Here is a 9,222-nt window from a genome sequence, read left to right on the forward strand (position 1 = left end):
GTCTCGCAGAGCCTTTAAAGTCGATGGCAATCAGGCTAACTTGGACCTGCATGTGGTACAGGCGTTGTAGTCACTTGGACCCGCATGTGGTACAGGCGTTGTACTTGGACCTGCATGTGGTACAGGCGTTGTACTTGGACCAACATGTGGTACAGGCGTTGTACTTGGACCCACATGTGGTACAGGCGTTGTAGTCACTTGGACCCGCATGTGGTACAGGCATTGTAGCCGTATGTGGTGCAGGTGTTGTTGCCAGTTGCGTCCCATCTCCCCATGGTATAAGCTACTACTAAAAAAAACTAAAACTAACTTAAAGCTAATGGAAAAATGTAATATACTGTATATATGACCAATACAAGAAACATCAGAGGAAAATGTCAAATCAATGTGTATATTGACACAGTCTTTGGTATATATGCGCCGGTCCATAAATCGGTCAGGAGTTCAGAGATCTCAGATCCTGACAGCTGAGGAAGGCAACCCACTGGTATAAGCTCAAGGCAGGGACCAACTTGTAGCAGTGGGGTGGAGGTGGATACACTGAAGGTATAGCAGAGAGGTGAATTAGAGGCAGAAGTTTTAAAATACGAGTGAACATTATATTGTAATGTAGTAATTAAATGAATGGCGTAGGCAGTGTCACCTACAGTATATGGCAGGAGCCTATGACTAGTGGGTTGAGAACGTTTTCAAATGCCTACCTCAGCCACAGAGAGTGAGGACAAATGCAATGGAGGCAAATAGGTGGAAGGAAGGGAGCGGTACACCTGTGAAAAAGCATCATATCAAGTCATCTACAACTGCATTTATGTACATTTACAAGTAACGTATAAAAATGTCAGTGCTTTTGGATCTATGTGGGATGACAACGCAAAAACAGAAAATGTGTATATGCATGGGTTTCATCATGTCCCTTTCCCCAGATGTATTAATCAAGCACCTAGCTTATGCTTGATTATACACCTGTGGAAAGGGACCTGATGAAACCCATGAATACACACATTTTCTATTTTTGGCTGCCCAGGCCTGGAAACCCGATACAGCAAGGCTGCGTTTAGACTGCCAGTTTGAAGTGTTTTGCTGTTTTGCTCTCATGTGGCACGTATCTGATCTGTGCCACGACAGTATAAAGAGTGAAAAAAACACATGATTAGGACTTTTGAACAACTGGCCCTTTTTGGATCTACATTTGTGTTTTGAATCAGGACTTCTGCCTCTCTGTTTTTGCCTCTCTTGGATCCTCTGTGAGTTGTTGACTGTATTTTTGATGGAAAGACTTGACCTCAGAGAAGCCTTAAGAGTGCGCTTTAGTTTTGTTTTGTGGTTTGTTGTCTCTTGCAATTGTACTCACAATCTTGCAATTGTTCTCACAAATATCAGTCACTGACTGTCCTCCCAGACCGTGTGAGAGTGTAATATCAGGAATAGGCAGAGACAAGCAGAAGATTAGTAAACTTACCAAATGCTGAATTAGTAATGTCAACGGCAGAGCAGTTAACTGCAAAGAAAATATTATGCATACGTTATGCTATAACAGCAACAACTACAACAACAAATCCATACTGTAACTTACTTACTGTAACACTTGGCTTCATATGTCTCCTGTTTCAACAAAAACATACATGTCCGATAAGAGGGGAGAGACAGAGAAAGAAAGATGATAAACAGAAGAGCATGACATTATAGTGAGGATCTGTACATCCTCTCTGGTGTGAATGCAATCTGTTGACCTACCAATTCCCCACTGCATTGAGCCCAATACAAAACCTTGGACTTGCAGGATGGTAGAATCATAGAGTCACGGTCGTTCTCCAAAACAACACCTCTCAAATATCCTCCATCATGGGCAATATTGGTCCCCTAACAAATTTGAAATGTGATTTATATGTATGATGCACAAAAATGTAATATTTCATAAGAAATTAATTAAGTGAATTAAGTGAGTCCCCTCACGTTGTATTTCCAGTCGTATTCGCATCCAATAGAAATCTCCACCGGTAAAGACACATTATACAAAGTTCTGCCATCTGGTAAGACTTTTACTTGACAATTCAATCCCTCCACTGTGGTCATATAAATGAAATGGAATAAATAAAAGGTAACTACACACGTTCCCTTAAAATAATCACAGCATTGTCATGGGGAAAAGGCAACATTTAACAGGAGAAAAGACTAAATCAAAATATAACTGCATCATGGTGGCATGAATCATGGGACGGTCCCCAATCAGTGTACCAAATTTCACAACTTTTTACCAGACGGTTCTATGGAGCTTCGCTGCTTGGCCCCCAAATATAGCTGCAAACAGCAATGTTTGCTGCTAGGCCCCCAATAAATAGTTACAGCAATGCTGTTCAAAACAGTGAGACATTGTTTTTATGATATGCATATGGAACCATATGTGTAGGTTGAGAACTTTTACTTGACAATTCAATCCCTTCCCTGAGTTCATAAGTAATAGAATAACTAAAAGGTAACTCAACATTTAATTTAGATTCTCACAACATCTAGATAGGGAAAATCCAACACTGAAAATAAACTAAATCAGTATAATTAATCTGCTAACATATTGTACAGTGTGATAGACAAACAAAAAGCAGTTTTGTTTTCTCAGTTTTGAATTTTCTCAGATACTGCACTTTACTGGCTTTGCAGGGCACAGTATGTGTGACAGAGTGAAAATACTGAAAATAGACTGAATCAATGTCATTAATATTACCAGAGAATTGCAGAAAATGTACCAAAAAACTATTAAGGACAATAACTCACCTGCTTGATCTAATGTAACCCATATAGCAAAGAATTTCATGCACAGCATGCTGATGCCGTAGATGTATTCAGACTGTTCAGTTGAGCCTCAGTTAACTTTATGGTAATGAGCTATGACACGGTTCGGCGTCAACCAATCAGAATGTCAAACGTCAGAATGTTCGAATGTTCGAATGTTTCACGTCACGCTTTTGGCGCCGAACTGGGTTGAGCATCGACCCAGCGACTTTGACGCTTTTGACGGTTTCGGTCTGAATGCACAGTAAGTATGACTCATAGTGCCCTGTGGTCGCATGTTATGACCTACTGTATATTCATGCAAAGGTTATTTCATGCAAGGTCATCACACACAAATAACGTTTGTTAAAATGTTCATTTAGGTCTGTTTTTTATATGACCAATATAAGAAACATCAGACAAAAATGTAAATCGGCAAGCAGCGCAGAGGTTTTAGAGCCTGCTGGGGAGGAGTCAACCACTGGCATACGCTCAAAACAGAAACCAACTGGTGCCAGGAAACGGAGCGTATTGAAACTAGAATGGAGTAGGCAGAAATTACTTTCTAGTGTAGCTTTCTATTTGTGTTTTTGTTAGGTACAAGTGAATGAATGTGACCACATGGCTTCACTGGATCCAGGAAAGGACCAGAACACACAAATAATTTCAACAAGTTTCTATTATAAGTGACCTAGAGACACACATCTACAGTGCCCTGGGGCCATGTGTTATAAGACACACATCTATAGTGCCCAGGGGCCATGTGTTAGAGACTCATACTGTATCTAGTGCCCAGGGGCCATGTGTTAGAGACTCATACTGTATCTAGTGCCCAGGGATCATGTGTTATAACCTAGAGACACATACTGTATCTACTGACTACTGAAGTGTCCAGGGATCATGTGTTATAACCTAGAGACACATAGGCTACTGTATCTACTGTAGTATCCTGGGGCCATGTGTTAGTAACCCAGAGACTCATACTGTATCTACTGACTACTGAAGTGTCCAGGGGTCATGTGTTATAACCTAGAGACACATAGGCTACTGTATCTACTGTAGTATCCTGGGGCCGTGTGTTAGTAACCCAGAGACTCATACTGTATCTAGTGCTCAGGGGCCATGTGTTAGAGACACATACTGTATAGTGTCCAGGGGTGATGTGTTATAACCTAGAGACACATACTGTATCTACTGACTACTGAAGTGTCCAGGGGTGATGTGTTATAACCTAGAGGACACATACTGTATATAGTGCTCAACGGTCATGTGTTAGTAAGAAACTTATTACATTTTCAAATGCCTCAGCTGCAGGTCCTGGGCCACGTTGGAAGACTGAATCCAGGGAAGGACCAGAGCAGACAAATAAGTGCAGCGAAGCGGCGGTCATCTACGTTTAGTCATAGTTTTTTTTCTTTTTTTTGTGCAGAGCAAATTTCTGTCAAGGATTCCTGGGACACTGAAAGGCCGGGGTGCACGAAACTTGGTGGGCATGTTGCCCCACATGGATAGCATGGAACCATTGTTTTTAGTTTTGATCCGTTGCCCCCCCTGACTGGAAAAGGTGGGTAGGGCGGAAACAGTTTTCGGTGAATATCTCAAGAATAGATTAATTTATGATACTGCACATCAACTGGCCTGTAGGTGGCTGGACACAGTTTTCTGTGAATATCTCGAGAACCGTAGGGCCTAGGAGGACCATCTTTTTTTGTATGGTGGTCTTAAGGGGCCATGTCAACCCATCCCATAACCACTCATTTCATGTATAGGGCCACCTAGTAAAAAATGAAAAAGTAAAGACGAAGCGTGATCGCAGGTATCTCTGGCTGACAATTTATGTGTACATTTAGGCTGCGTTTAGACTGCCAGTTTGAAGTGACCCAAATCCGATTTTTTGCTCTCATGTGGCAAGTATCCGATCTGTGCCACGACAGTGTAAACAGAAAAAAACACATGAATTCCGATCTCCTCAGATCGGATACAGCCCCCTTTCGTATGTGGTTTTAAATCAGATACGGATCGGATTTGTGTGCATGTGTCTACAGTCTAAACAGACAAATCGGATATTCCAGGGCAATGCGTCCCACACGTCATTAATCTGTGACAATTTTGCGCCTGGCAATGACGTTAGGTTACAATTCCGAGTGGGTGCGCTGGCGGAGCGTGTTGAATGTTGCCCTATTGATATACTATGACGTTTCCGTAGACCTATTGAGAATAAAACATTTGTAGCCTACTTAATTATTTACAATCGTAGGCCTGTAGCCATCCAAATATGAATGGTCTACTGTAAATAGCCTACAACCAGAGATATTAAGCGCCAAATTCAAGCATCGCGATTTGTATTAGCCTATTTTAAAAACTGCAACCGCAGTTCTGTTTGTTTACTTCGTGAAATTTGAATGTGTAGACTTCAATCATGTCATTAATTTTGTCAGTCCCTCTGTTTCAAGTTAACATGAGTGCCATTTGATTTATAGTCACAGCAAATGCAATTAAATGAAACATGACCTAGACCTGTGCAGGTTAGTTGCATATAGGCGCGTAGGAACCGGGGGGGTCGGGACACCCGCAATGTTGGACCCCCCTCCGAGAAAAAAAACGCTGCAAAGTACAAACGTTGTTGATTTCTTAGACTCAATGATATCCTCCTGAGTTACGGCCCCATAACTATAGCTATCAGTGCGCATCGGAGGTCTTACACATTGTGTTTTAAGAATGTTTCCCGAAACGAAGCCCGTCTCAATAATGCAGCATGGAGCACTTCCTCACCTTGAGTGCCTAAAGCTGCTGAAGGCTATCTCGCAGTCCATATCTTTAATATACTGCCTTCTTTCATTCTTTTCGAAAAAGTTAAGAGGATAGCCTACTGTGGGCGAATACAGTAGCCTACGATAGCCTAAATAAGTTTTGGTCTTTGGTCTTACAGACGGCTGTCGGTTTTTTAATGTAGTCACTTGCTAAATCGGACGTGCAAATAGCCTATCTGGTTACCTGGATTTAATATAGCAAGTCCACACTTTGTTCATCCTATATTATATGCTTTTAAAATTAAATATGTAACAATTTGCCTCTTATTATAATCAAGAGTAGGCCTACACACTGTCACGACGCACATAGGTTAGGCTACAGGCGGATATGAGCAACCGCATTGAAGGCCTCGGTTGACTTAAGATAAACGGGCAGAATGATTACAAACTACGTCAAACATACAACAATCTAACAAATGAATAAACACAAATGAATTATGAATAGGCCTACACACTGTATTGTGTCACAAATTAAGCAATGAGTTCGTGGCCACCTAGCGCGCATCAACTTACGCGCTGAGGTGAAGGCTATACTAATTAACACAAAGCTTCGTAAAGCACAAACAACCCCCCAAAGTTCAGTGTCCATAAGTCCAAACAATAAGCATAAGAATCCGACAGTCCAAAACGTCAACGAGATCTCACACGAAAAACAATGCTTATCTCAGTTTGTTGAGTAGTCGTTCCAACACTGATGTGCAACGCAATCTCAGCTTTCGCGTTCGTTAGCTGTATTCCAATGAGAAAAATCCACAAGGAAGGGGTCACGGCAATGCAGCATACAGTAATCACCTAACCACGTCACTTTGTTGAGTTGTCTGCATACAGGTAACAATAGCCACAGCTCCCCGCGCCTCCATTTAAACTTATGGCAAACCCATTCATTCGTGCCCGAAACGCGCGTCCATCTGTCAGCTGACATAAGATTTGCTTAGACGGCATATGAAAAGTCAAGAAGAAGAAACATTTTCATTTAAGCAACGTTTATGCAACCATGTAAAAAGGTGATTTTTACAACCTTTACAAACGTGCTGCGGGGAAGCATTGGGGGAGTCAGTTTATCCTACAGACTGTGTGCGTTTTCAGGGAAGAAATGTGTTCTGAATATGTGCAGATGTTCAGTTCCAAAAATAGGTGATCAAAGAAGAAGACTGAAATACATATCTTCAAAGCGGCATCTTACAGAGCACCATTAAAACTTTAACAATAGGTTTTTGTGTCTTGTGTGACTTACCTATAATTCGCCCCCTTTATTATTTATTAATATAAAAGAAAATCGGCGCGCGCTGTGCGCGCGACAGACCATATTTTTGTCCCCCCCCCAATGCTAACTACGTTCCTACGCGCCTGGTTGCATAGACAGTAAAAGAGTTAGTTGTAACACCCGTCTCTGGCAAAATTAACTGATTCTATAGCGCATGCACGAGCAATTATGATTGCGAGTTATGGATTATGTTTATGTGCCGCGATCACACCCAATTAAAGTTAACACTGCAACTTCAAATATCAGTGTTGGACCAAAGGCTTCAGACATGTAAGAAATACGCAGTTCATCAACTATATTAACAGGTTTTATCAAGTCAATATGACCAAAATAAGCCTATTTAAAGGTTATTGTTATGAGCTAATACCGTATCATGGTCTGCAATGGCTAATCACTCATACAACCGGGCTATCTTTAACAGTCATACATTTGGACCTTTTTTTGTTGATTATATATGAAAACAGATGTTCTTTGTTTAAGCCAGCAGTGTTTTGTGTTAAAATATGTTATAGGATTCAGGATTTTAGCACAACAACAACCATGTTACAACTAGCCTACCGCACTTTTTCATGGCTGCATAGGTTGTAAGGTAGCCTACAATACATGTCACTGTTAAGTTAAGTTATTAACAAACTACAACATATTTGTTACATTCTGTTTCAACTTTCATGAAGTAGAGATGTATGACTCTGTTCTGGTCAAGTTTCACTGCTCTCAAGTCTATCGTCTTTGTGTAAAGCTAGTTTGAACTGAGAAAATAAAAATGTGTTACGATTGAGCTGGGTCTCCCCTACAATGTTTTCCAAGAAACTGTTAGCCCATGCGCATGCGGGCCATTTCAAGTGTCTGGCAAATGTAAACACACATGATCGGATTTGGGTCACTGGCGAAAGTAGATGTAAAAAATCGGATTTGAGCATATCCGATCTGCAGTCTAAACACAGCCTTTGTGACTGTACACCAACTGGCCTGCACTGTAGATGGCCAGACACAGTTGTGGTGAGTCTTTTGTTGATATAATTGACTTTCTCATTTTGTATATCCCCTCTCTCTCATTATTTATGAATGATAAATCAGTAAAAAGAGATTCATAAAAATCCTGAACTTGGAACTAACTGGTAAAATAAACCTCAACAAACTTACAAAAAGAAGATGTCTCTGATTGCAACGCCCATTTGAAGTTACAATATGAGTGTTAAATGAATTCCAGTGGCCAGCCTGTAGATCATTGGATTGATAATTAGGTTGATCAATAGCTCCCTTTCATTTCCTACAAGTCTCCCCTCCTCAATCTTCATTCATAAACACACACGCACACACACATACACACATCCTCCAACATAAAGCACACAAGCATACCCCCCCCCCCCCCCCCCCCTCACACACACACGCATACACTCTCAGGACCCAGTCATGATACCTTCAATTATTAGTTATTTATGAATATAATTTTTTTTTGTAATGGACAGAAACCTTGGGTCATCTGCCTTGACGCGCATGAACTTCAGAGACACTGAATGCTTCAGCATCAACCAAGAGGTTGCCTTGATGTGGATGAACTTGACTGGCCTACACAGTCCTGACCTCAACCCAACAGGTCAGTTTGATATCTACATCATTTCACCACCATTCTCTCTCTCTCTCTCTTTCCCTGGGTCTCTCACACACGAACAGGCATGACACACCCGCACAAACAAGGAACGTGACATGACCAAGCATACTTTCAGTCATGAGGTTTTTATTTTTATTAGTGTGCTTTCTCAAGACTTTTGAAAATCAGAGCAACGGGTCAAAAGTTACGTGCATGAACGCACATCCAACTCCTGTTATTCACGTTTTTCTGGTCGATTTTTTCCCATAGGAATGAATGGATAAGCGATTTTTGAGCGCTGATGCTCACACATTTTTCCACCTGTAACGCAAACCGTAAAACATAAAGTCATGACATTTAATATGCTGATAGAGGAGACTACCCTGATTGACACAACTAAGTGTCATGCTCGCCACTCTCATGCTCTAGCGCCACCAACTGGTCAAAGTTGGAAAACACGCTCATGCCCGTAACTTTTGATCCGTATGGCTGATTTTGATAAACGTATACCATTGGAATCCTTTGACTTAGCTGATTCCAACGCACCCTATGATGTCATTTTCCGCCGTGATGGATTTTCCGCAATTTAGAATTTTGTCCAAAGTCAAAGTAAAGCGACCCTGGCCGCATAGTTTATCCGATTGTCATGAAACTTGGCAGGCGTGATCTACAGACAAAGGCGGATCAACCGCTTTAATCTCGCCTTCGTACATCCAAGTGTTCGCCTGTGACAACCAATCTAATTCAGCGAGCGAAGCCGCCAAACAGGAAGTGTGCCTATCTTGGAAATA

At 41.4% G+C, this 9,222-nt stretch overlaps 1 long non-coding RNA gene across 1 annotated transcript in view; it reads left to right on the top strand.

Moving 5' to 3' along the window:
- Positions 1–7,815: 7,815 nt before the first annotated feature.
- The window catches only part of LOC134071185 (uncharacterized), an 8,455-nt gene continuing 7,048 nt past the window's right edge, over positions 7,816–9,222 (top strand). The window contains exons 1-2 of the long non-coding RNA XR_009937024.1: positions 7,816–7,839; positions 8,310–8,437. This is a non-coding gene — a long non-coding RNA (uncharacterized LOC134071185). The remainder of the gene's footprint in view (positions 7,840–8,309; positions 8,438–9,222) is intronic.

The sequence above is a fragment of the Sardina pilchardus genome, chromosome 23, assembly GCF_963854185.1.
Source record: "Sardina pilchardus chromosome 23, fSarPil1.1, whole genome shotgun sequence".
In the NCBI taxonomy this organism is placed as follows: Eukaryota; Metazoa; Chordata; class Actinopteri; order Clupeiformes; family Clupeidae; genus Sardina; species Sardina pilchardus.